Source organism: Rhinatrema bivittatum, chromosome 4 (assembly GCF_901001135.1).
Source record: "Rhinatrema bivittatum chromosome 4, aRhiBiv1.1, whole genome shotgun sequence".
In the NCBI taxonomy this organism is placed as follows: domain Eukaryota; kingdom Metazoa; phylum Chordata; class Amphibia; order Gymnophiona; family Rhinatrematidae; genus Rhinatrema; species Rhinatrema bivittatum.
In genome coordinates this window covers 469,135,908-469,162,152 of record NC_042618.1, presented here as the reverse complement: position 1 = coordinate 469,162,152, position 26,245 = coordinate 469,135,908, and positions in this window count along the sequence as shown.

Genomic DNA, 26,245 nt, shown 5'->3' with positions numbered 1-26,245 from the left:
CCCTACCTTACCGGCTGTCTGCAACACTCGCTCATCAACAGTCCCTACCGTACCCTCTGCTCTCAACTGCATCTCCTCCACAAAGATGCTGTCACGGTCGGCCTCGGAGGCCTTGCATACTTTTGCAACCTAGAAGGCCTTACATTCTGTTGCGGTCTCGAGGCCTTGCGTTGTTTAGTGTGCCCTTGGGCCTCAGCCCGACCCCAGGCGCACCCAGGACCGACCCGAGAGTTGACGGCATATTCCAGCGTGGCAGGCGGCTGACCTTCTTGCCAGACCTGCAAGCTCCCAAGGCCAACATCCGAGGATGTTGGAAGTTGAATGGTCCTCCGACCATTTCGAGCCCTTTCGGACCTGCTGCAAACAGCATGGAGCAGCAGGCTAGCCTGAGGTTGAGGGCAGTCGAGGACCTTGACACGAAGACAGGACAATGGTAGGTATATACGGTAACAGGGTTCAGGTAATGGAACCAAACAGGAGCTGCAGAAGACTCGGGAATGAAGACATCAGGAATTGTAGCAAGACTCGGATACGAAGACATCAGGGACTGTAGCAAGACGGGTACAAAGACATCACAGAAGACACTTGGGCAGAAGGGCAGTTGCACAGTCTCTCAGGGTGCCCTACTCAGCCCACCCGCGGGACTGAGTCGCGGACCACCCTGTCCCACTGCGCGCCCTACACAGCCCGAAGGCTGGTCGCGGACCACGAGGAGAGCGGGACATGCGCAGGGAAGGTCCAGGCGAAGAGGAACTCCAATGACAGGAACAGCGACATCCGAAGCTCCGACGGCTGGCAGGAACAGAAGCTCCAAGCACAGGGACGAATCCCACCTGTTGGCCACTCCTAGGCCCAACAGGGCAGAAGGCCAGGAGCCCAAACGAAGACACAGGGAAGAACATCCGAGAAAGCAGGAATATCAGGACAACGATCAGGACAGGTACATCAGGATACCTGGACGGGACATCTAGACAGGACATCTGGACGGAACCTCAGGCACGAAGACAAAACGAAAGAACAGGAACTGAACAGGAACTCCATGGAGAAGGCAGGAAGGCCTGATGGAGCTCTGGCAAGCAGGAGCCTCCAGAAGGGTGACACTCCAATGCAAGGCGAAGAACAGACTGACGAAGGAGCCCTTTATAGGGCAGAAGCAGGAAGTCCACTTAAAGGTGGGATTTAAGGGCCAGCCACACTTCCTGTGGCTGGTCCTTAAATCTAGCAGAGAGGCGCGGGCCGGCGCCTATAGAGCAGCAGGAGAACAGTGCAGGACAACGGCCTGCACCGTCGTCAGACGCTGAGAAGCAGGAAACGGGCAGGCAGGCTTCGAGGCAGCCTCCAGGCTGTCCCATGAGGACCCCCATGACAGCGTCGCGGCTCCCTGCCACGAGGGCTGACCCAGAACGGCTCCATATCACGAGGGAGGCCCGACAGCGGCGTCCGGTGGCGGCGTCCGGTGGCGGCTCCCAGCCCGCAGGGTGGAGAGAATCCAAGGCAGCCTCCAGGCCGCGTGAGCAAGGACAGGCCGCAGCTCCAGCCGCGTGGGAGGTCCGACAGCGGCGTCCATGCCGCGTCGGGTGGAGAAGCAAGGCGTGGGTAAGTGAGTCTAGTCGCGGGAGGGGGCCCGCGGGCAGCAGGTCACAACAGATGCACACATTCACTATCTCTTAGGGATGTGAATCGTGTCCTCGATCGTCTTAACGATCGATTTCGGCTGGGAGGGGGAGGGAATCGTATTGTTGCCGTTTGGGGGGGTAAAATATCGTGAAAAATCGTGAAAAATCTAAAAATCGCAAAACCGGCACATTAAAACCCCCTAAAACCCACCCCCGACCCTTTAAATTAAATCCCCCACCCTCCCGAACCCCCCCCAAATGAGTTAAATAACCTGCGGGTCCAGTGGCGGTCCGGAACGGCAGCGGTCCGGAACGGGCTCCTGCTCCTGAATCTTGTTGTCTTCAGCCGGCGCCATTTTCCAAAATGGCGCCGAAAAATGGCGGCGGCCATAGACGAACACGATTGGACGGCAGGAGGTCCTTCCGGACCCCCGCTGGACTTTTGGCAAGTCTCGTGGGGGTCAGGAGGCCCCCCACAAGCTGGCCAAAAGTTCCTGGAGGTCCAGCGGGGGTCAGGGAGCGATTTCCCGCCGCGAATCGTTTTCGTACGGAAAATGGCGCCGGCAGGAGATCGACTGCAGGAGGTCGTTCAGCGAGGGTTCCGGCGCCTCGCTGAACGACCTCCTGCAGTCGATCTCCTGCCGGCGCCATTTTCCGTACGAAAACGATTCGCGGCGGGAAATCGCTCCCTGACCCCCGCTGGACCTCCAGGAACTTTTGGCCAGCTTGTGGGGGGCCTCCTGACCCCCACGAGACTTGCCAAAAGTCCAGCGGGGGTCCGGAAGGACCTCCTGCCGTCCAATCGTGTTCGTCTATGGCCGCCGCCATTTTTCGGCGCCATTTTGGAAAATGGCGCCGGCTGAAGACAACAAGATTCAGGAGCAGGAGCCCGTTCCGGACCGCTGCCGTTCCGGACCGCCGCTGGACCCGCAGGTTATTTAACTCATTTGGGGGGGGTTCGGGAGGGTGGGGGATTTAATTTAAAGGGTCGGGGGTGGGTTTTAGGGGGTTTTAGTGTGCCGGCTCACGATTCTAACGATTTATAACGATAAATCGTTAGAATCTCTATTGTATTGTGTTCCATAACGGTTTAAGACGATATTAAAATTATCGGACGATAATTTTAATCGTCCTAAAACGATTCACATCCCTACTATCTCTATTATCAGCAAACAAAGCAGAATTCAAGCTAAACCTGCCTCACCTCCCAGCATCCGTCAACAAAGGCTAGTTCCAATAATGATCTCTCCTATTACTCAATTTCTGGGCCTCTCTCTATTCTCTCTTACCCTCTTTTAATGCACAACCTCTTACGAAAAAAACATACATCCTAAATGACTATCTTACAGAAATCAAGCCAGATATCTGTGCAATCAAAGAAACATGGCTGAAACCCACAGATACAGTACTAATGAATCAACTTCCCACCCAGCTTTATGACCTTTTCTCAATCCCCAGACTCAAAAAAAGGGGTGGAGGGCTTCTATTAGCTGCAAAAAAAGGACTAGGCCTAACCATACAACAATCTATTACAACAACCAACCTCGAACTCTCCTTCTTCAAATCCGATCACCTACAAATTGGTCTAATGTATGCCCCTCCAGGAACCCTAGAATCGGACCCCTCACCCATCATTGAGTTCGCTGCCAAATATATCAACCCTGACAAACCTGCTTTAATAATGGGAGACTTCAACATGCACGTTGACGCTTCACCACAATCCCCGAACTGCGTTGCATTACTTTCTTCACTCAGTTACATGGGATTTACACAAATTATTAAAAGCCCAACTCATAAAGCAGGCCACACTCTGGACCTTATTTTCATCAATAGATGCATCACTCTCCCCATCACTCCCACTTGCTTGCCGGTCCCTTGGACTGATCACCAGATCATCAACATGACTCTCGAGATCAAAGAGCACCCTCCCCAATCTTTCCCGAAAACCACAATTCAATTCAGGAAACCGTGCTCCACAGACCTCCTCAGCAAACAACTTTCTAAAGAATTAACACAACTTGATCTTTCTGATGCAAGCGCAGCCACCTCCTCCTGGATCAATATCACTAAAAAAAATTGCGGACCGAATCTGCCCATCCACCACAAAAATTCTACAACCCTCACCAGACAACAGGAAACCCTGGTTCACCCCAGAACTGAAGGCCCTCAAACAAGAGCTAAGAAGTAAAGAACACAGTTGGTGAAAAAACTCATCCACCACAACTCTAGCTAATAACAAATCTCTCCTCAATGCCTACAGGAATGCTATACTTAGAATAAAGAAAGGCTTCTTCTCAAAAAAAATCCACCATTTCATCCTCGATTCGAGAGCACTTTTCTCTTACGTTTCAGCACTCACTAAACCTTCTCCTCCCACTATTCCAGACGACCAAGCACTCAACAAAGCCATAGAATTAGCAAAGTACTTCAAGAAAAAAATCACCAACTTGACCGACCCCCTCTTGACATCCAATCCCATGCCCCCTCTCCCTCTCTCTACCTTACCTCAACGAAACATGAGTTTCAAATTCTTCGAGACCACATCAGCGCTCAAGATAGTAAATATTCTCAAGAAACTGAAACCCTCATCTCATCCATCAGATACTATTCCGACCAACCTGCTCATTTCCATAAGGAATACCATCTCAAAGCCAATTGCAGACATCATTAATTGCTCGCTAACTCAAGGTCTAGTCCCTGAACAGCTTAAGCTAGCAATTCTAAAACCTTTACTAAAAAAACCTAATCTGTTGCCAACCAACCCAGCCAACTTCCGCCCAATAGCTAACCTCCCTCTGATTGCTAAACTTATGGAAAAAGTAGTCAACAAGCAACTATCTGATTACTTGGAAGAAAATACCATTCTCGCATCATCACAGTTCGGCTTTCGCAAGTCGTTAAGCACAGAATCCCTCCTTATATCTCTTACGGATACCATACTAACAAACCTGGATAAAAAACAACCCTATCTCCTGGTTCTTCTTGATCTCGCCGCAGCTTTCGACATAGAAACATAGAAACATAGAAATGACGGCAGAAGAAGACCAAATGGCCCATCTAGTCTGCCCAGCAAGCTTCACACATTTTTTTCTCTCATACTTATCATTTTCTCTTAACTCTTGGTTCTATTTCCCTTCCACCCCCACCATTAATGTAGAGAGCAGTGATGGAGCTGCATCCAAGTGAAATACCTAGCTTGATTAGTTAGGGGTAGTAGGGGCAGTAACTGCTGCAATAAGCAAGCTACACCCATGTTTATTCCCTTTACCCAGACTATGTCATACAGCCCCTATTGGTTGTTTTTCTTCTCTCCTGCCGTTGAAGCGGAGAGCCATGCTGGTTATGCATTGAAAGTGAAGTATCAGGCCCTTTTGGTTTAGGGTAGTAACCGCCGTAACAAGCCAGCTACTCCCTGCTTTGTGAGTGCGAATCCTTTTTTTTTTTTTTTTTCTTCTCCCCTGCAGTTGAAGCTATTCTGGATATGCGTGAAGCCTCAGCTTTTCTTATTCCCCTGCTGTTGAAGCAGAGAGCTATGCTGGAAATGCTTGATGTATCAGCCTCTCCCATGCCATGAAGCAGAGAGCTATGCTGGATATGCATCGAAAGCGAAGTATCAGGCACATTTGGTTTGGGGTAGTAACCGCCGTAATAAGCCAGCTACTCCCCGCTTTGTGAGTGCGAACCCTCTTTTCTTCTCCCCTGCCGTTGAAGCAGAGAACTATGCTGTATATGCTTGGAAAGTGAAGTATTAGGCTTATTTGGTTTGGGGTAGTAACCGCCGTAACAAGCCAGCTACTCCCCTCTTTGTGATAGCAAATCCTTTTTTCCACATTTCCTCTTGCCGTTGAAGCTTAGAGCGATGTTGGAGTCACAGTAAGCATCTGTATGTTTATTTAATAAGGGTATTGTCTCCGGGCAGTAGCCATCGTTCTGGTGAGCCACCCACTCTACATTGGCGGTCTCTTGACTTTATGGATCCACAGTGTTTATCCCACGCCCCTTTGAAGTCCCTCACAGTTCTGGTCTTCACCACTTCCTCCGGAAGGGCATTCCAGGCATCCACCACCCTCTCCGTGAAGAAATACTTCCTGACATTGGTTCTGAATCTTCCTTCCTGGAGCTTCAAATCGTGACCCCTGGTTCTGCTGATTTTCTTCCTACGGAAAAGGTTTGTCGTTGTCTTTGGATCATTAAAACCTTTCAAGTATCTGAAAGTCTGTATCATATCACCTCTGCTCCTCCTCTCCTCCAGGGTGTACATATTTAGATTCTTCAATCTCTCCTCGTACGTCATCCGATGAAGATCCTCCACCTTCCTGGTCGCCCTTCTCTGTACCGCTTCCATCTTGTCTTTGTCTTTTTGAAGATACGGTCTCCAGAACTGAACACAGTACTCCAGGTGAGGCCTCACCAAGGACCTGTACAGGGGAATAATCACTTCCCTTTTCTTACTCGATATTCCTCTCTCTATGCAGCCCAGCATTCTTCTGGCTTTTGCTATCGCCTTGTCGCATTGTTTTGCAGACTTCATATCATTAGATACTATCACCCCAAGGTCCCTCTCCTGCTCCGTGCACATCAGCCTTCCCCCCCCCATCGAATACATTTCATTCGGATTTCCACTCCCCATATGCATGACTTTGCATTGAATCTCAACTGCCATATCTTCGACCACTCTTCCAGTTTCCTTAGATCCCGTCTCATTCTCTCCACTCCTTCCGGCGTGTCCACTCTGTTGCAGATCTTAGTGTCATCCGCAAAAAGACAAACCTTACCTTCAATCCCGTCCGCAATGTCGCTCACAAAGATATTGAACAGGACCGGTCCCAACACCGATCCTTGCGGTACACCACTTATAACCGCTCTCTCCTCAGAGAAGGTTCCATTTACCATCACACATTGTCTTCTGTCCGTCAACCAATTTGCAATCCAGGTCACCACATCGGCACTCACTCCCAAGCTTCTCGTTTTATTCACCAGTCTCCTGTGCGGAACCGTATCAAAAGCTTTGCTGAAATCCAAGTATATGATATCGAGTGCTCTTCCTTGATCCAATTCCTTGGTTACCCAGTCAAAAAAGTCAATCAGATTTGTCTGACAGGATCTTCCCCTGGTGAATCCATGTTGCCTCTGGTCCATCGATTCTCCGGACTGTAGATTGTTCACTATTCTCTCTTTCAGCAGTGACTCCATTACTTTTCCCACCACCGAAGTGAGGCTAACTGGTCTGTAGTTTCCAGCCTCCTCCCTGTTGCCACTCTTGTGAAGTGGGACCACCACCGCTCTTCTCCAATCACTCGGCACCACTCCCGTTTCTAGGGATCTATTGAACAGGTCACACAGTGGAGCCGCCAGAACATCTCTGAGCTCCCTCAATATCCTTGGATGAATACCATCAGGCCCCATGGCTTTGTCCACTTTCAGGTTCTTTAGCTCTTCCCACACATTTTCTACTGTGAAAGGATTTTCATCTATTCCACTTCCCTCCAGTTTCTTGTTGTGTAGAGATGGTCCTTCTCCAGGTAAACCATTCAACACTATTAGAACGTCTTGCAGACATAGGCATCAAGGGAACGGTTCTCAGCTGGTTCAAGTCCTTCTTGTCTAACAGATGATTCAAGGTAAAGATAAATAACAAAGAATCCCATCCAATCCTCTCCAACCTGGGAGTCCCCCAAGACTCCTCACTCTCACCGACCCTTTTCAACATTTACCTTCTCCCACTCTGCCATCTACTCACCAGTCTAAAGCTCACTCATTACCTCTACGCGGACGACGTCCAAATTCTCATCCCGATCACAGAATCTTTACACAAAACTATAACACACTGGAACAACTGCCTGCATTCGATCAATCAACTGCTCTCCAGCCTCAACCTAGACCTTAACAACAATAGGTCGGAGATCCTAATCATCACACAAGATGACAACAGCTGACTTCTCAACCCGTCTGGCACCCCCCTATCATCCATCCCAAAATTAAATCAATCTCTTTATGTGAGAGATCTAGGAGTCACCCTTGACAACCAGCTTAACTTAAAAACAATTGTAAACACCACCACTAAGGATTGTTTCTACAAACTGCAAGTCCTTAGAAAACTGAAACCATTACTTCACTTCAATGATTTCCGTATGGTACTACAATCCATCATACTATCTAAAATCGACTATTGCAACTCCCTCCTGCTTGGGCTCCCTACCAACACCATTAAACCACTCCAGATGGTTCAGAATTCCACAGCCAGAATTCTCACCAACAAAAGAGAACATATCACCCTCATCCTTAAGAACCTCCACTGGCTGCCCATTAAATACAGGATCCTCTTCAAAGTTCTAACAACTATCCATAAAGCCACGCACAACATCTCCCCGCTCTACCTAAGCTCCCAACTGCGTCCACATACATCATCCAGACCTATCAGAGGAGCATACAAAGGAACACTCTATGCCCCCCCAGCAAAATCTTCCCTAAGGAAATGCGCCCTATCTACAGCAGGCCCTACACAGTGGAACACTCTCCCTCCAGACATCCGACAAGAACCTTGCCACTCGACTTTCAGAAAGAAACTTAAAACTTGGCTATTCTGCCAAGCTTATCCAGGAACATAAGCCCCTTGTTTCACATCCTGCTTGCTCGTTTCTCCGTATTTCCTCACTGTCCGATCCATTTAAGATTGTTCTGGGCACGATGTACCCCACTAGTTGTCTCCGCTGTAGGTCACTGTTGTTTACGCTCACAAGCTGTAATTGGCCCTACTCCCCATTTTCAGTGTACTGACTACTTGATATAGTTAACTGTTCATGTGTTTATTTGCCTATTTGTTTACTGGTTTTTCGGGACCATTCCATAACTTAACTAGAATAGTCTCCCTTATCCCAGTTTCTTGTATTCCTTGTTCCATGTACCGCCTACGAGCGAATTTTTTTGCTTTGTTTCAATGTAAACCGATGTGATTTGTATGACATACAGGAACACCGGTATATAAAAATTATAAATAAATAAATAACACCAACTTATTCAATACCTTCAACGAATCCTTACCAAATTCTCTCCATCCCTTCTGTCTAATCTGTTCATATTTTTTTCTTCCCCTTATTATTCTCCCTCCTACCTTTCTAATACCTTGTTACAGTTATTATCCTGTTACCCTCCTTTGTTTGACATTTGTTACATATAATGAAGGACTGACACGCGCCTGCGGGGAGGGTCCCCCTTAACAGGGCGCTTGCCGGAGAGGACGCTCCCCCCCCCCCCCCCAGCTTCGCCTTACCTCGGCGATGGGTCCGGGGCTTCCTGGGGGTGGGCTGGGATGACCCGGTCAGGCGAGGCGTCGTCATCTGGATCGGCGCGCCAATGTGCGATGACATCATCACGCCAGCGGGCATTGACACAGCGATCTCAATCCCAGGGTCTCGTGAGACCTTGGGCCTTAAATGCGGGGCGAGCGCCGGGCCAGGCCTCTTTTCGCTGGCCGGCACTCGTGTTTTCCTCCCACCCACCCAACAAAGAGAAAAGGGAGGGAAGGGAAGAAACAATAACCAGGGACAATAGGGTTGGATAGTCAGGAACCAATGTTAGTAAGAAAAATTGGTAAATATATAATATGTCACAGCACGAGGGGTGGCAGGGGTACCTGAGTTGGTGGGCCGGGAGGACACGGTGGACAGACCGGGGTCCTAGGAGAAGGAAAAGTGCGTAGAGGTGGGCGTGGGCTGCCCGGGGGAATGGCCCTGTGGCTTGGACACGATGGGGGGGCGGTAAGATCGTGTGGCAGACTGGCTTAAATGGCGGATGCCGGTACGAAGCCCAGTATGGTAATCTTGATTGACGTACAACTACTCGGGTACCAAACGTTTGGTTTTATGTTAATAATTAATAAAAGCTGCGGCCTGATTTTCATCAAACCTGGCATATGTGTGCTTAATATATTGAAGTCCGGTTAAAGAAGGGGGGAGAGAGGACACGAGGGAGCAAGCTGCCAATGTTATTGTTTTGCAATAATATTTATCCACCTTAATCCGTTTTACCTTTGTTCCAGTTGTTCCTTGTAATTGTTATGCTTTAACATATAAGCGCAATGTTCCTTGTAAACCGATACGATGTGCAAACGGCTATCGGTATATAAAAGCTTTTAAATAAATAAATATTGATCAATAGCAGTTTATAGACTTCTCCTCCAGGAACTTATCCAAACCTTTTTTAAACCCAGCTACAGTAACTGCCCTAATCACATCCTCCGGCAACAAATTCCAAAGCTTAATTGTGCATTGAGTGAAAAATTATTTTCTCTGATTTCTTTTAAATGTGCTGCTTGCTAATTTCATGGAGTGCCCCTTAGTCCTTCTATTATCTGAAAGAATAAATAACCAATTCACATTTACCTGTTCTAGTTCTCTCATGATTTTATAGATCTCTATCATATCCCCCCTAAGCCACCACTTCTCCAAGATCAACAGCCCTAACCTCTTTAGCCTTTCCTCGTAGAGGAGCTTTTCCATCACCTTTAACATTTTGGTCGCCCTTCTCTGAACCTTCTCCAGGGCAACTATATCTTTTTTGAAATTCAGTGACCAGAATTGCACTCAAGGTGTGATCTCATCATAAAGTGATACAGAGGCATTATGACTCTCCATTTTATTCACCATTCCCTTCTTAATAATTACTAACATTCTGTTTACTTTTTTGACCACTGCAGCATACTAAGCCAACGATTTCAATCTTTTGTCCTGGATCTTTTTCCTGGGTGGTAACTCCTAATATGGAACCTAACATCATATAACCACAGCAAGGGTTATTTTTCCCTATATGCAACACCTTGCACTTGTCCACATTAAATTTCATTTGCTATTGGGACGCTCAATTTTCCAGTCTCACAAAGTTCTCTTGCAGTTTATCACAATCCCCATGTGATTTAATTATTCTGAATGATTTTGTGTCATTTACAAATTTGATCACCTCACTCGTCGTATCTTTTTCTAAATCATTTATAAATATATTGAAAAGCACCTGTCTTAAGTACAGCTCCCTGAGGCACTCCACTGTTTACCTCTCTCCATTGAGAAAACTGACCATTCAGTCCTACTGTCTGTTTCCTATCTTTTAATCAGTTTGCAATCCATGAAAGTACATCGCCTCCTATCCCATGACTTTTTAGATTTCTCTCTCATGAGGGAGTTTGTTAAACATCTTCTGAAAATCCAAAAACACCACATTTACTGATTCACCTTTATCCAAATGTTTATTAACCCCTTCAAAAAAAATGTAGCAGATTTGTAATCCAAGATTTCCCTTGGGTAAATCCATGCTGGCTGTGTTCCATTAGAACATAAGAACATAAGAAATTGCCATGCTGGGACAGACCAAGGGTCCATCAAGCCCAGCATCCTGTTTCCAACAGAGGCCAAAAACCAGGCCATAAGAACCTGGCAATTACTCAAACACTAAGAAGAACCCATGCTACTGATGCAATTAATAGCAGTGGCTATTCCCTAAGTATAATTGATTAATAGCCATTAATGGACTTCTCCTGCAAGAACTTATCCAAACCTTTTTTGAACCCAGCTACACTAACTGCACTAACTACCTTCTCTGGCAACAAATTCCAGAGCTTTATTGTGCGTTGAGTGAAAAAGAATTTTCTCCGATTAGTCTTAAATGTGTTACTTGCTAACTTCATGGAATGCCCCCTAGTCCTTCTATTATTCGAAAGTGTAAATAACCGAGTCACATCTACTCGTTCAAGACCTCTCATGATCTTAAAGACCTCTATCATATCCCCCCTCAGCCGTCTCTTCTCCAAGCTGAACAGCCCTAACCTCTTCAGCCTATCCTCATAGGGGAGCTGTTCCATCCCCTTTATCATTTTGGTTGCCCTTCTCTGTACCTTCTCCATCGCAACTATATCTTTTTTGAGATGCGGCGACCAGAATTGTACACAGTATTCAAGGTGCGGTCTCACCATGGAGCGATACAGAGGCATTATGACATTTTCCATTCTATTAACCATTCCCTTCCTAATAATTCCTAACATTCTATTTGCTTTTTTGACTGCTGCAGCACACTGAGCCGACTATTTTAAAGTATTATCCACTATGATGCCTAGATCTTTTTCCTGGGTGGTAGCTCCTAACATGGAACCTAACATCGTGTAACTACAGCAAGGGTTATTTTTCCCTATGTGCATCACCTTGCACTTGTCCACATTAAATTTCATCTGCCATTTGGATGCCCAATCTTCCAGTCTTGCAAGGTCCTCCTGTAATGTATCACAGTCTGCCTGTGATTTAACTACTCTGAATAATTTTGTATCATCTGCAAATTTGATAACCTCACTCGTCGTATTCCTTTCCAGATCATTTATATATATATTGAAAAGCACCGGTCCCAATACAGATCCCTGAGGTACTCCACTGTTTACCCTTTTCCACTGAGAATATTGACCATTTAACCCTTCTCTCTGTTTCCTGTCTTTTAACCAGTTTGTAATCCACGAAAGGACATCGCCTCCTATCCCATGACTTTTTAGTTTTCGTAGAAGCCTCTCATGAGGGACTTTGTCAAACGCCTTCTGAAAATCCAAATACACTACATCTACCGGTTCACCTTTATCCACATGTTTATTAACCCCTTCAAAAAAATGAAGCAGATTTGTTAGGCAAGACTTCCCTTGGGTAAATCCATGCTGACTGTGTCCCATTAAATCATGTCTTTCTATATGCTCTACAATTTTGATCTTGAGAATAGTTTCCACTATTTTTCCCGGCACTGAAGTCAGGCTCACTGGTCTATAATTACCCGGATCGCCCCTGGAGCCTTTTTTAAATATTGGGGTTATATTGGCCACCCTCCAGTCTTCAGGTACAATGGATGGTTTTAATGATAGGTTACAAATTTTAACTAATAGATCAGAAATTTCATTTTTGAGTTCCTTCAGAACCCTAGGATGCATACCATCTGGTCCAGGTGATTTGCTACTCTTTAGTTTGTCAATCTGGCCTACTACATCTTCCAGGTTCACAGTGATTTCGTTCAGTTCATCTGAGTCATCACCCCTGAAAACCATCTCCGGAACTGGTATCTCCCCAACATCCTCATTAGTAAACACGGAGGCAAAGAATTCATTTAGTCTTTCTGCATGTCTATTTCTATCTTCTGTGATTTTGTCCTTTAGAAAAATTTCCACTATTTTTCCCTGCACTGAAGTCAGGCTCACTGGTCTATAGTTTTCTGGATCACCCCTGGACCCCTTTTTAAATATCGGCGTTATATTGGCCACCCTCCAATCTTCAGGTTCAATGGATGATTTTAATGATAGGCTTCAAATTTTTACTAATAGATTTGAAATTAAATTTATTTCTTTCAGAACCCTGGGATGTATACCATCCAGTTTAAGTGATTTTCTACTCTTTAGTATGTCAGTCTGGCCTACTATATCTTTCAGGTTCACCAAATCATCACCCTTGAAAACCATCTCTGGAACCAGTATCTCCCCAACATCCTCATTAGTAAATACAGAAGCAAAGGATCCATTTAGTCTTTCTATGATAGCCTTATCTTTCTTAACAGCCCATTTAACCCTTCAGTCATCTAACAGTCCTACGAACTCCTTCGCAGGTGTTCTGCTTCAGATATGTTTTTATAAGTTTTTGCTTCTATGGCTACCTTCATTTCAGATTCTCTCTTAGCCTTTCTTATCAGTGTTTTACATTTAACTTGACAATGCTTATGCTTTTTTTCTATTTTATTCAGATGAATCCTTCAATTTTTGAAGTAAGTTTTTTTTGGCTAAAATATCCTCTTTATCTTCATCTTTTAACCATGCCAGTAATCATTTGGCCTTCCACCTTTCTTAATGCCTGGAGTTTTTAAAACACTGTCCTCGCCTGTTGTACATTCGTAACCTTTGCAGCTGCACCTTTCAGTTTTTTTCTATTTTCCTCTTTTTATCAAAGTTTTCCTTTTGAAAGTTTAGTGTTAGAGTTGTAGATTTACATATTGTCCCCGTCTCAATCATTAGTTCAAATTGGATCATGTTATGATCACTGTTGCCAAGAGGCCCCACCATCATTACCTCTCTCACCAAATTCTGCACTGCACTAATAATTAGATTTAAAATAGCTCTCTCTTATTGGTTCCTGAACTGATTGCTCCATGAACCAGTCATTTATTCCATCCAGAAACTTTCTCTCTCTAGCATGTCCTGATGTTACATTTACCCAGTCAATATTGGGGTAATTGAAATCTCCCATTATTAATGCACTACCAATTTGGTTAGCTTCCCTAATTTCTCTTAGCATTTCATCGTCCATCTTAACATTTTGACCAGGTGGATTGTAAAAAACTCCTATCATTATACTCTTACCCAACACATGAGATTTCTACCTATAAAGATTCTACTGTGCAATAGAGATGTGAATCGGAACCGGAATCGGTTTCGGATTCGTGGACTATCGGGAAATTATTTTTCCCGCGGTCCAATCGTTTTTTTTGTTATTGGCTGCGCAAAGCCGATAACCCAAAAACACAGCCCGACCCTTTAAAATTAGTTCTTTAGTATCCCCCCCACCCTCCGGACCCCTCCAACCCCCCCTCCAAAATTTTTTTAAGTACCTGGTGGTCCAGTGGGGGTCCCGGGAGCGTTCTCCAACTCTTGGGCCGTCGGCTGCCAGTAAAGAAAATGGCACCAATGGCCCTTTGTCCTTAGCATGTGACAGGGCATCCGTGCCATTGGCTGGCCCCTGTCACATGGTAGGAACACTGGATGGCCCGCACCATTTTTAAAGATGGTATGCACGGCAATGCAATTGGCCTTTTTCCCAGTTTGCCCCAATTCGCCCCAGTAAAGCAGAGGACTTCTTAAACCCTCTAACTTGCCTCTTTTTCACTCTAGTACCCGACCCTTAAAACCCCGCTAACTAGAATTTTTTTTTTTGTTACATGACTTTCAAGCCATCTATAGCAGACGTAAAATTACATGATAGGGGACCCTGTCACGTGCATGAGCACATAAGAGTTATGCGCTGGTGTGATTGGTAAAATCAAGAACACCATGACCTGCCCCAGACCACGCCCATGCCCTGCCCCTTTCCGCCAAAAAATGTTCTCTGTATACTGAGAGATACGTGCATGGCTGTGGGTCTTTTAAAATCCACCTGTTCGAGTCACGCACATATCTCCTGTTGCACTCATCGGTCGCAGATGGCTGCGACCTCTCGTGCTCACCTCTTTTTTCCCTGCACCGGCTTTCCTCAGACGAGTGGCAGTCTCCGCCTGTGAACACCGCCATCCTTGGGACGACGTGGGCACTGCCGACCACCATCTTGGAACTGGCATAACATAGGCGCACGCACATGTGGGCCTTTAGTACACATCATGGCGGGAACCTCTGGGGCGTCCCCTCCACATGATGTAATCTCGCTGGTATACTTAAGCCTTCCAGACTTCTCATGCTACAAGTTAGCAAGGATTCGTAAGGACCTTGTTTGGACTTCCTTCCTACAATTCCACTATTGTGCTTGCTCCTGTGTCAGACGCTTTAAGTACCCGCTTCTCGGGGGCCTCCCTGTGTCCTGGCTATCCGCTCTTCGGAGGGCCCTTCAGCTTGGGGCTTCTAATGGACTCTCTCCTTGAGACTCTACCGACTACTTCCTGTGAATTCCTTCTTCATCTGCCTCGCTGGGATTCCCTACGGCACACCCCGTGCCATGGGCTACTACCGTATCCTCCTCAGAGGCTTCTACCCAGTACTACATTACCATCAACTGGTTCCTCCAGACTCCTGCACCTCAACTACCAGCTACAAGCGCAGTCTCCTCGGCATACCCCACTCCGTGGGCCACTACCGGACCTGCGGGCCACTACTGCATCTTCACTACTGGGTTACATGGAACTGTACTTACATTTCCCTCTCTGCGGGTTTGCTTTATTTCTCCTTAATAAAGTCTATATATAGCTGTGTCCTAAGCAGCTGAGGCCACACCTACCGATGTGAGTCCCCACAGGGCTCCTCCCTCTGGGTGGGAACATCTCTCACTGTGGCCCAGAGTTCACATCCATAACAATTCATAACATCTCCTGGGTTATCTGCGCACAAGCCTTTGAAAATCTACCTCTAAAAGCCTAAATGTGGCTTCCAGAATTTCCCTCCCACATTTTCTTATGTCATTGGTGCCCACTTGTACCATGAAAGCCAGCTCCTCCCCAACACTGTCTAAAATCCTATCTAGGTGATGCGTGAGGTGTGCCACCTTCTCACTAGGCAGGCAAGTTATCAGACATTCCTCACATCCACCAGTCACCCAGCTACCTACATTTCTAATAATCATATCACCAACTATGACAGCCAACCTAACCCTTCCCTCCTGGGCAGCAGCCCTGGGAGTCTCGTCCTCAGTTCAATAGCCCCAGGTCCTTGCTACAGGATTGCTTCCTGCTACACCAAGTTGATGCTGTCTGACCAGGAGACCTTTCTGATCCAAGTCATCACCAGGGTTGCCAAACTGGAATTGGGCCTTGGCTACTCTGTCCCTGAAGGTCTCATCTATATAACTCTCTGTCTGCCTCAGCTCTTCCAAATCTGCCACTCTAGCTTCCAGAGATTGGACTCGTTCTTGGAGAGGCAGTTCTTTGCACCGGGTGCATACATACAACCTCCACCAGCAGGTAAAAACTCATGCATTTGACACGATGCAAAAGACTGAAAGGCCATCTTCTTGCTGCTGGACTGCTGCCTTCATCTTAATTTTGTTGAGTTCCTATTAATTTAGGTTGCTATGGGAGTAAGAATGCATGCAATTATAGTCCTATAACTTTATTGGTCCTATAATCTTATAGTGACCTAGAAGGGTATAATTGATCTCTCATTAAGGGTTGGTGCAATGATTTACGTGAGCCTGATTGATTTTTAATGAGAAAATATCTCATGCTTATAAAGCAAAGGATGGGTGAGAATGAGGGAAAGAAACCCTAGAATTAACTCCCTCTGTCTTGCTTATTAGCTCAGACCACAAACACTAAAGAACGTACCCCACTATTTACCTCTCTACAAACGTTTTTAAGTCTTAAGATTTCCCAATGCAATACTTATCAATCCTCTTCAGCCACCAGCAAGATGATCTTCTCTTCTCAATGCTTCCACGAGATTGAGGATTACTGAGCTCTTCCCCTGTAATATATCTTGTGATTCAAGGCAAGTTAGTACTACACAATCCTTTTGCTGATTTAAACTTTAGTTAGTGAGCCTGGGTGACTCACTGATAATCTTTCTGCTTAATGAAATGTTGGCACCTGCTCAAATTAATCACACTAACACTTTTTCAAGGTGAATAACTGACCTTTTTCAGCCTTTTTACTTAAGTACACAGAAACTCTAAACTTTTACCTTCTGGTGACTTGCTTTATATGTCAGATACTCACAAACTCTGTTACCTCCTTCTGGTTTGCTTTTTATCTCAGAGACACATATGTGTGTATACATATATACATATACATATATACATATACATATATATACACACACCCCACTATTTCACCGTTCCACAAACATTTTAAGTCCTACGATTTCCCAAAGCAATACTTACCAATTCTCTTCATCCACCAGCAAGACGATCTTCTCTTCTCAATGCTCCCACTGGATTAAAGAGGCTGCTCATCCTTTAAAAACATTGCTAGCAATAATTTTGTAATGGGTTTGACAGTTGCTTGGTTTTAGATGTAAATAATGCTACTCTTAACATAATGTTTGAGGGTAACCTGCACAGAGTGGCAGTTACTACCATACTAAACTTTCTGGGCAGACTGGATGGACCATTTGGTCTTCTTCTGCCGTCATTTCTATGTTTCTATGTTACTCTTAACATAAGGTTTGGGGGTAACCTGCACAGAGTGGCAGTTACTACCATAAGAAACTTTCTGGGCAGACTGGATGGACCATTTTGTCTTTTTCTGCTGCCATTACTGTTACTGTATTACCATGTCACTGTGTTATTGTTATTGTGTTACCTTAGCCCAAAAAGCGACTGCTTCTGATCGAGCTGGATGCCCAAAGGATCAAAAGGCAACTGCTGGCCAAAAAAAAAAAAGCCAGCTCCCTCTTTATTTAGCAAAAGATTCATTTTTTTATTTTCTGCTTTCAAAATGTTCCTTTAGTCTAATGCATTTCAGTGGGAGGCAGCCAGCAACTGGAAATGTTCTTCAGGCCAGATTTGTTTTGAGCAATAGTAATGCAGGAAGCTTCAGGTCTGTTTGCCCAAGAAACAAATTCAGGAAGGTGAAAAGTCTGCATAAAATGAGCGCATTTTGCTCCACGTTTTGCTTACTGGGAAAGTCCCTGGTACATTCTTTGCAGGCGTTTTTGCTTGAACTATTCAGTACATTGTCTCCTTCCTGAAATTGCAGGACAGTGGATGTGTGAAATTACATTTTAATTGGTTCTGCTTTTACATTAGATTAAAATCTGCCTCTTAGGAAAAAAACAAACCTCTGGTATTGTAAACATTTCTATACTATATGTGGGGCAGTTTGATTCTTTGTTGTGTTGGGCTATGCCACAGGGCCTGTGCTTGAAAATACAACTAAGGCATTAATTTAGTGATAGCCAAACAAGCATATTGTGTGTTCTGGGGAGCAATGCAAAATGAAAGGACTGCCTTGGTTGCTCTTTGACAGTGTCACATGCAGCTTTGGGGGTGAGGGAATCCTGGGCTCTATGTCTGAGGCTGGCTTGATCACTCTGTGACAGTGTCACATGCTGCTTTGGGGGTGAGGGAATCCTGGGCTCTATGTCTGAGGCTGGCTTGATCACTCTGTGACAGTGTCACATGCTGCTCTGGGGGTGAGGGAATCCTGGGTTCTATGTCTGAGGCTGGCTTGATCACTCTGTGACAGTGTCACATGCTGCTCTGGGGGTGAGGGAATCCTGGGTTCTATGTCTGAGGCTGGCTTGATCACTCTGACAGTGTCACATGCTGCTTTGGGGGTGAGGGAATCCTGGGCTCTATGTCTGAGGCTGGCTTGATCACTGTGTGACAGTGTCACATGCTGCTTTGGGGGTGAGGAAATCCTGGGTTCTATGTCTGAGGCTGGCTTGATCACTCTGTGACAGTGTCACATGCTGCTTTGGGGGTGAGGGAATCCTGGGTTCTATGTCTGAGGCTGGCTTGATCACTCTGTGACAGTGTCACATGCTGCTTTGAGGGTGAGGGAATCCTGGGCTCTATGTCTGAGGCTGGCTTGATCACTCTGTGACAGTGTCACATGCTGCTTTGGGGGTGGGGGAATCCTGGGTTCTATGTCTGAGGCTGGCTTGATCACTCTGTGACAGTGTCACATGCTGCTTTGGGGGTGGGGGAATCCTGGGTTCTATGTCTGAGGCTGGCATGATCACTCTGTGACAGTGTCACATGCTGCTTTGGGGGTGGGGGAATCCTGGGCTCTATGTCTGAGGCTGGCTTGATCACTCTGTGACAGTGTCACATGCTGCTTTGGTGGTGAGGGAATCCTGGGTTCTATGTCTGAGGCTGGCTTGATCACTCTGTGACAGTGTCACATGCTGCTTTGGGGGTGGGGGAATCCTGGGTTCTATGTCTGAGGCTGGCTTGATCACTCTGTGACAGTGTCACATGCTGCTTTGGGGGTGGGGGAATCCTGGGTTCTATGTCTAAGGCTGGCTTGATCACTCTGTGACAGTGTCACATGCTGCTTTGGGGGTGGGGGAATCCTGGGTTCTATGTCTGAGGCTGGCTTGATCACTCTGTGACAGTGTCACATGCTGCTTTGGGGGTGAGGGAATCCTGGGTTCTATGTCTGAGACTGGCTTGATCACTCTGTGACAGTGTCACATGATGCTTTGGGGGTGAGGGAATCCTGGGTTCTATGTCTGAGGCTGGCTTGATCACTCTGTGACAGTGCTACATGCTGCTTTGAGGGTGAGGGAATCCTGGGTTCTATGTCTGAGGCTGGCTTGATCACTCTGACAGTGTCACATGCTGCTGTGGGGGTGAGGGAATCCTGGGTTCTATGTCTGAGGCTGGCTTGATCACTCTGTGACAATGTCACTTGCTGCTTTGGGGGTGAGGGAATCCTGGGTTCTATGTCTGAGGCTGACTTGATCACTCTGTGACAATGTCACATGCTGCTGTGGGGGTGAGAGAATCCTGGGTTCTATGTCTGAGGCTGACTTGATCACTCTGTGACAGTGTCACATGCTGCTCTGGGGGTGAGGGAATCCTGGGCTCTATGTCTGAGGCTGGCTTGATCACTCTGTGACAGTGTCACATGCTGCTCTGGGTGTGAGGGAATCCTGGGTTCTATATGAGGCTGGCTTGATCACTGTGTGACAGTGTCACATGCTGCTCTGGGGGTGATGGAATCCTGGGCTCTATGTCTGAGGCTGGCTTGATCACTCTGTGACAGTGTCACATGCTGCTTTGGGGGTGAGGGAATCCTGGGTTCTATGTCTGAGGCTGGGTTGATCACTCTGTGACAGTATCACATGCTGCTTTGGGGGTGAGGGAATCCTGGGTTCTATGTCTGAGGCTGGCTTGATCACTCTGTGACAGTGTCACATGCTGCTTTGGGGGTGAGGGAATCCTGGGTTCTCACAGGACAAGCAGGATGGTAGTCCTCACATATGGGTGACATCACAGGATGGAGCCCAATCACGGAAATCTTCTGTCAAAGTTTCCAGAACTTTGACTGGCCCCTACTGGGCATGCCCAGCATGGCACTAACCCTGCAGCCAGCAGGGGTTCCCCTTCAGTCTTCTTTTTTCTGTGCAGCAGTAGCCTCGCGGTTAAGGAGCTTTGCAGAGATTCCTGACAGGAATTTTCCTCACGGATTTACTAAAAGTTAATTTGCCACACAGGGGTCCCTCCTCTAACTTTTTCAAGCCACGGTACTCCGGTAAGTTTTACCCGTGATTCCATCGATTACCGTCAAGTTTGGCCCTCGCGGCCTCCTGACCGTCGACCATACCGCAGCTCAATTTTTTCCATGGCCATGGTGTCGGGGTTCCATCGGTGCCCAGACTGTAGTCGCACCATGTCCATCACAGACCCCCATAAAGTCTGTGTAATTTGTCTTGGACGAGAACATGATGTCTTGACCTGCACCAAATGTGCCTTAATGACACCAAAAGGTCGCAAGGCCAGAATGGAGAAGACGGAACTTCTATTCCGTGCTCAAACCCCAATTCCGTCCATTGCATCGATGTCGTCAGAACCGGCACCGTCAACTTCGCGCCAGCATCGTCCACCAACCGGTGACCATCTGACATCGATGACACCTCGGCCTTCAACACCCTCTACTTCCCCTCAGGACCGAGGGGATCATAGAGATAGCCATCGCCATCGGCATAGAAAGTCTTCGACCATCGAGGGAGCGAAATCATCGACCTCGCCATCGTCGAAGAAGCCCCATCCAGAAAAGGCACCAACCTTTTCGGCGACCGGGTCACCGAGGCAACCCTTCCCCAATAGGGCATCGGGAGCCATGACTCTGCCTATAATGGTGGTCCCTCCGGCTATGCCTCTGCCTCCTTCTTCTGTTCTGGAGCCAGGGCTGCTTGCTCCAGGTCTCCTAGAAGAACTGGACCAGATGGTTCAGGAGGCCATCAACAAGGCGATGCAACGACTCCAGGTTCCTCCGGCACCGACACCGACCTGATTCCAGCAGCATTGGCACCGCTGTTCTCCAGGATGGAAGCGCTCAAAGCCGCTTTTCCACCGATGGATCCTGGGTCACCGATGGCGCCGTTGCCCTCCCCACTCACTGTTTCGCATCCCTCATTCAGGAGTTCTGCCTCGGCCATCGATACCGATACGTCCATCGCCACCAATCCAACCATCGGTGCCGATACGTCCGTCGGCGCCACAGAGCCATCCATCGATGCCTGCGCCGGTGCCTTCGATGCCTTCATCGGTGCCTCCGATTATTCCTTCGATTCATTCGGAGCCTAGACCAGGACCTTCAGGTATCCCATCATCCCATACCCCTCTACATCCTAGAGGAGCAGGTGCTGATCCCTATGATCCCTGGATTGATGATTCCTCACCAGACACCGATGATTTGCCTTCACCACCTTCACCCACTGAAAGTAGGAAGCGTTCTTCTCCAGAGGATCTTTCCTTTATAAATTTTGTGAAGGAAATGTCTGAATTTCCAATTACAGACTGAACAGGATGATAGACATCAGATGGAGTTGCTCCAATTCCTCGATGCTCCCAAGGTAATAACCTCCATCCCTATCCACCAGGTTCTTCTGGTTCTCCTGAAGGAGAACTGGGAACATCCTAGCTCCATTGCTCCGGTCCACAGAAAAGCTGACACTACCTATTTGGTGCAGTCAGCTCTGGGCTTTCAAAAACTACAATTGGATCACCAATCTGTAGTTGTAGAATCAGCTCAAAAGAGAGCAAAGAGGTCAAAGCCTCATACTTCTTTTCCCCCTGGCAAGGAACAGAAGTTTCTAGATGCCAATGGCCGCCGAGTCTACCAAGGATCAATGCGCATCTCCCAAATTGCCGCTTATCAGCTCTATATGACCCAATATAATAGGGTCATTTTCAAGCAGATACAAGTCTTAACAGACTCCCTGCCTCAGCAATTTCAAGATCAGCTCCAAACCCTAGTAAACAAGGGTTTTGAGGCAGGCAAGCATGACATCAGATCATCTTATGATATTTTTGATACTGCTACAAGGGTTTCTTCAGCTGCTATTTCAGCGAGAAGGTTGGCCTGGCTTAAGTCTTCTGACCTTCGCCCTGAGATACAAGACAGGTTATCCGACCTGCCCTGTGTAGGAAATAATCTGTTTGGTGAACAGATTTAGCGGATGGTGGCAGAACTTAAGGACCATCATGAGACCGTAAGACAGCTCTCTCTGATGCCTTCTGACTATTCTTCCAAACAGCCCTTCAGAAAGGACTCTAAAAGTCATTCTTCCGCTCGAAAAAGTCCTACCCGCCACCAACCAGATCCCGTGCCACGAGACCTTTTCAAAAAGCACTGTCTCGTCAAACTTGTAAACAAAAACTGCAAGCAACTCCTCAGCCAGGGCCTGCTTCAGGTTTTAGACTTCCACCTAGAGAGCAGCAGCCAGCTTCCATTGCCTCTTATACCAATGGGAGGTCGATTGTGCCACTTCCACAACATATGGCACTCAATCACCTCAGACCAATGGGTACTGGCGATAACTGCTCAGGGTTACCATCTGAACTTTCTCTCCGTGCCACCGGACTCCCCACCTCTACCGACGTGGAGAACATCCAATCACTCCGTTCATCTGGATCAAGAGGTCTCCCTCCTTCTCCAGTCCAAGGCAATAGAACCCGTACCTTACTCTCAACAAGGCCTAGGATTCTATTCCCGGTACTTTCTAATCCCCAAAAAATCGGGAGGCGTTCGTCCTATTCTGGACCTACGGGCCCTCAACAAGTACCTCCAGCGAGAGAAATTCAAAATGGTAACCTTAGGCTCACTTCTTCCTCTTCTACAAAGAGGAGACTGGCTCTGCTCTCTGGACCTCCAGGACGCATACACTCATTTTGCGATAACTCCATTTCATCGCAAATACCTGAGGTTTCTAGTAGGTCCCAAGCACTACCAATACCGAGTGCTTCCATTCGGCCTAGCATCTGCGCCACGAGTCTTCACAAAATGCCTCGTAGTAGTTGCAGCCTTCCTCAGGACCCAAGGTGTTCACATCTACCCCTATCTAGACAACTGGTTAATCAGGGCTCCCACTCAGCAGCTGCTCGGTCGTCCTTCAATCTAACCTTACACACTCTTAATTTCATTAGGATTTCTCGTCAACTACAACAAATCCTACTTAGTCCCATCTCAAACCTTGTCGTTCATTGGGGCAGACTTGAACACCTTGCAGGCAAAGCTTTCCTGCCTCGACAGTGAGCCCTCCCTCTCATGTCTCTTGCACACCAGCTGCAGTCTCAGCGCTCCGCGACTGCACGCCACTTTCTCATCCTCCTGGGACACATTGCGTCCTCAGTTCAGGTCACACCAATGGCCCATTTGAGTCATGCAGTGGACTCTAAGGTCTCAATGGACTCAAAGCATTCAGCCCCTATCGACCATTGTCCACGTAACCGACTCCTCGGTTCTATGTCTGAGGCTGGCTTGATCATTCTGAGACTATTTATTTATTTATTTATTTATTTATTTATTTATTTAACACTTTTCTATACCGACCTTCATAGTTAAAGACCATATCAGATTGGTTTACATCGAATTGGGGAACAATAACAAAAACAGTAGATTTAACCGGAAGAACAAAGTTACATACAACAAGGATAGAAAACTTGGAAGCATAGACTGCTGGAGAAATAAAGGTCTAGGAACGCCGTAAACAAAAAGAATAAATTATTGGTGAGATGGTAGAGGATCTTATTAAGGACTACGGAGATCCATTGTTCAAGAAGGATGTTCGGTCATCTAATGAGTATCCAGGTGATCTGAGAAGGCTTCGCGGAAAAGCCAGGTTTTAAGTTTTTTCACATGCTGCTTTGGGGTGAGGGAATCCTGGGTTCGATACTGAGGCTGGCTTGATCACTCTGTGACAGTGTCACATGCTGCTTTGATGGTGAGGGAATCCTGGGCTCTATGTCGATTACTGGCTTGATTACTCTGTGACAGTGTCACATGCTGCTTTGGGGGTGAGGGAATCCTGGGTTCTATACCTGAGGCTGGCTTGATTACTCTGTGACAGTGCCACATGCTGGTTGGAGGGTGAGGGAATCCTGGGCTCTATGTCTGAGGCTGGTTTGATCACTCTGTGACAGTGTCACATGCTGCTTTGGGGGTGAGGGAATCCTGGGTTCTATGTCTGAGGCTGGCTTGATTACTCTGTGACAGTGCCACATGCTGTCCTTTGACAGAGGAACATGGAGTCTGTTATCATCATTAAGAAAGCTGTAGTGTCCCCTGATGAAGGATTTTTCTTCAAAACATGATCACATCAGGATGGATTTACAAAGATAATTTCTGTAGGATTAATGAAGTATTTGACAATGAGATATATCGAGTTAAGAATAGTGACATGAGAAGTCATATTTTTTTGTCATATAGCAAAAAATCATTTACGGAGCTTTGGTGTGTGCAAAAAATTATTTTAAAGAAAGTAATTTAACAAATATTTTTATATGCATTGAAAAATTAATAAAATATTTTTTTTTCATACTCTATTAACTGCAAAGAAACGAGAAAGGTGGTGAAGGTTACTGAAATTATGACAGTGGAAACCTGAATGAAACCAAGTAATGATAAAATATGAAACCAACACCGCTCACCTTAAAATATTAAGGTGACAGTCAAATGAGTAGAATCTTTTGGAAGCGAGATGTTTTTGTGTAGAGTATTCTTGAATGTGTGCATAATATACATGCATGGTACGTGCTCCCTGCTGGCTAAAGGAACAGAGGGTGCAACCATTGGTCGTGTTGGAAGGAAAGAGAAATGAAATATGAAGCAACCATTTATCAGTGGAGTAAAAATGTGAGCAAGCTGTGAAGAGCACACCACATTCATCAAGAGAGCAAATCTGGAGCAGGAGGAGAGAAATCCAAAGCTGCACAGTTGTTAGGGCGAGGCTTAAAACTTCGAGGACAGGGGTTCCTCAGCCCTAATTTAGACATTGATCTGATTGTACTTCCTTGGAGTCCTTGGCAGACACCATTTCTTTTACTGCTGTATGGCTTTTCCGTAGGGGCCACAAACGGGTCTGATTATCAGGTTCCCCTCCCCCAATGAGGAATCGTTGAATATATTTGCATACATAGGGTCTAAGAAAACAAGGTTACTTTGCAAAGTTTAGTTCACCTGAAGACCAGACTTGTTTGTAGACCTCCAGGTGTGACCCAGTATGGCATTTTCTTATGTTCTTGTACTTCCTTGGAGTCCTAGGCAGACACCATTTCTTTTACTGCTGTATGGCTTCTCCACAGGGGCCACAAACGGGTCTGATTATCAGGATCCCCTCCCCCAATGAGGAATCGTTGAATACATTTGCATACATAGGGTCTAAGAAAACAAGGTTACTTTGTAGAGTTTAGTTCACCTGAAGACCAGACTCGTTTGTGGACCTCCAGGACCAGAGTGGAGAATCCCTGTTTTTCTGACCTTCTTCAGATCTGCTTATACCTGAGGTGGCCAACTCCAGTCCTCAAGAGCTACAAACAGGCCAGGTTTGCAGGATATCCACAATGAATATGCATGAGATAGATTTGCATGCACTGCCTCCATTGTATGCATTGGCCACTCCTGGGTTAGACAAATGCAGCACCTGCTAATCCAGGTACTTAATCCATAATGAATATGCATGAAATAGATTTGCAGACAATAGAGATCCAGGGAATGGAAATCTATCTTGTGCATATTGATTGGTGCAATCCTGGTTAGGTGTGCCTCCAGGAGAGAGTTGGGAAACACTGCCTTAATCTATGCATGTCGACTAGTTAAGAACATAAGAACATGCCATACTGGGTCAGACCAAGGGTCCATCAAGCCCAGCATCCTGTCTCCAACAATGGCCAATCCAGGCCATAAGAACCTGGCAAGTACCCAAAAACTAAGTCTGTTCCATGTTACTGTTGCTAGTAATAGTAGTGGTTATTTTCTAC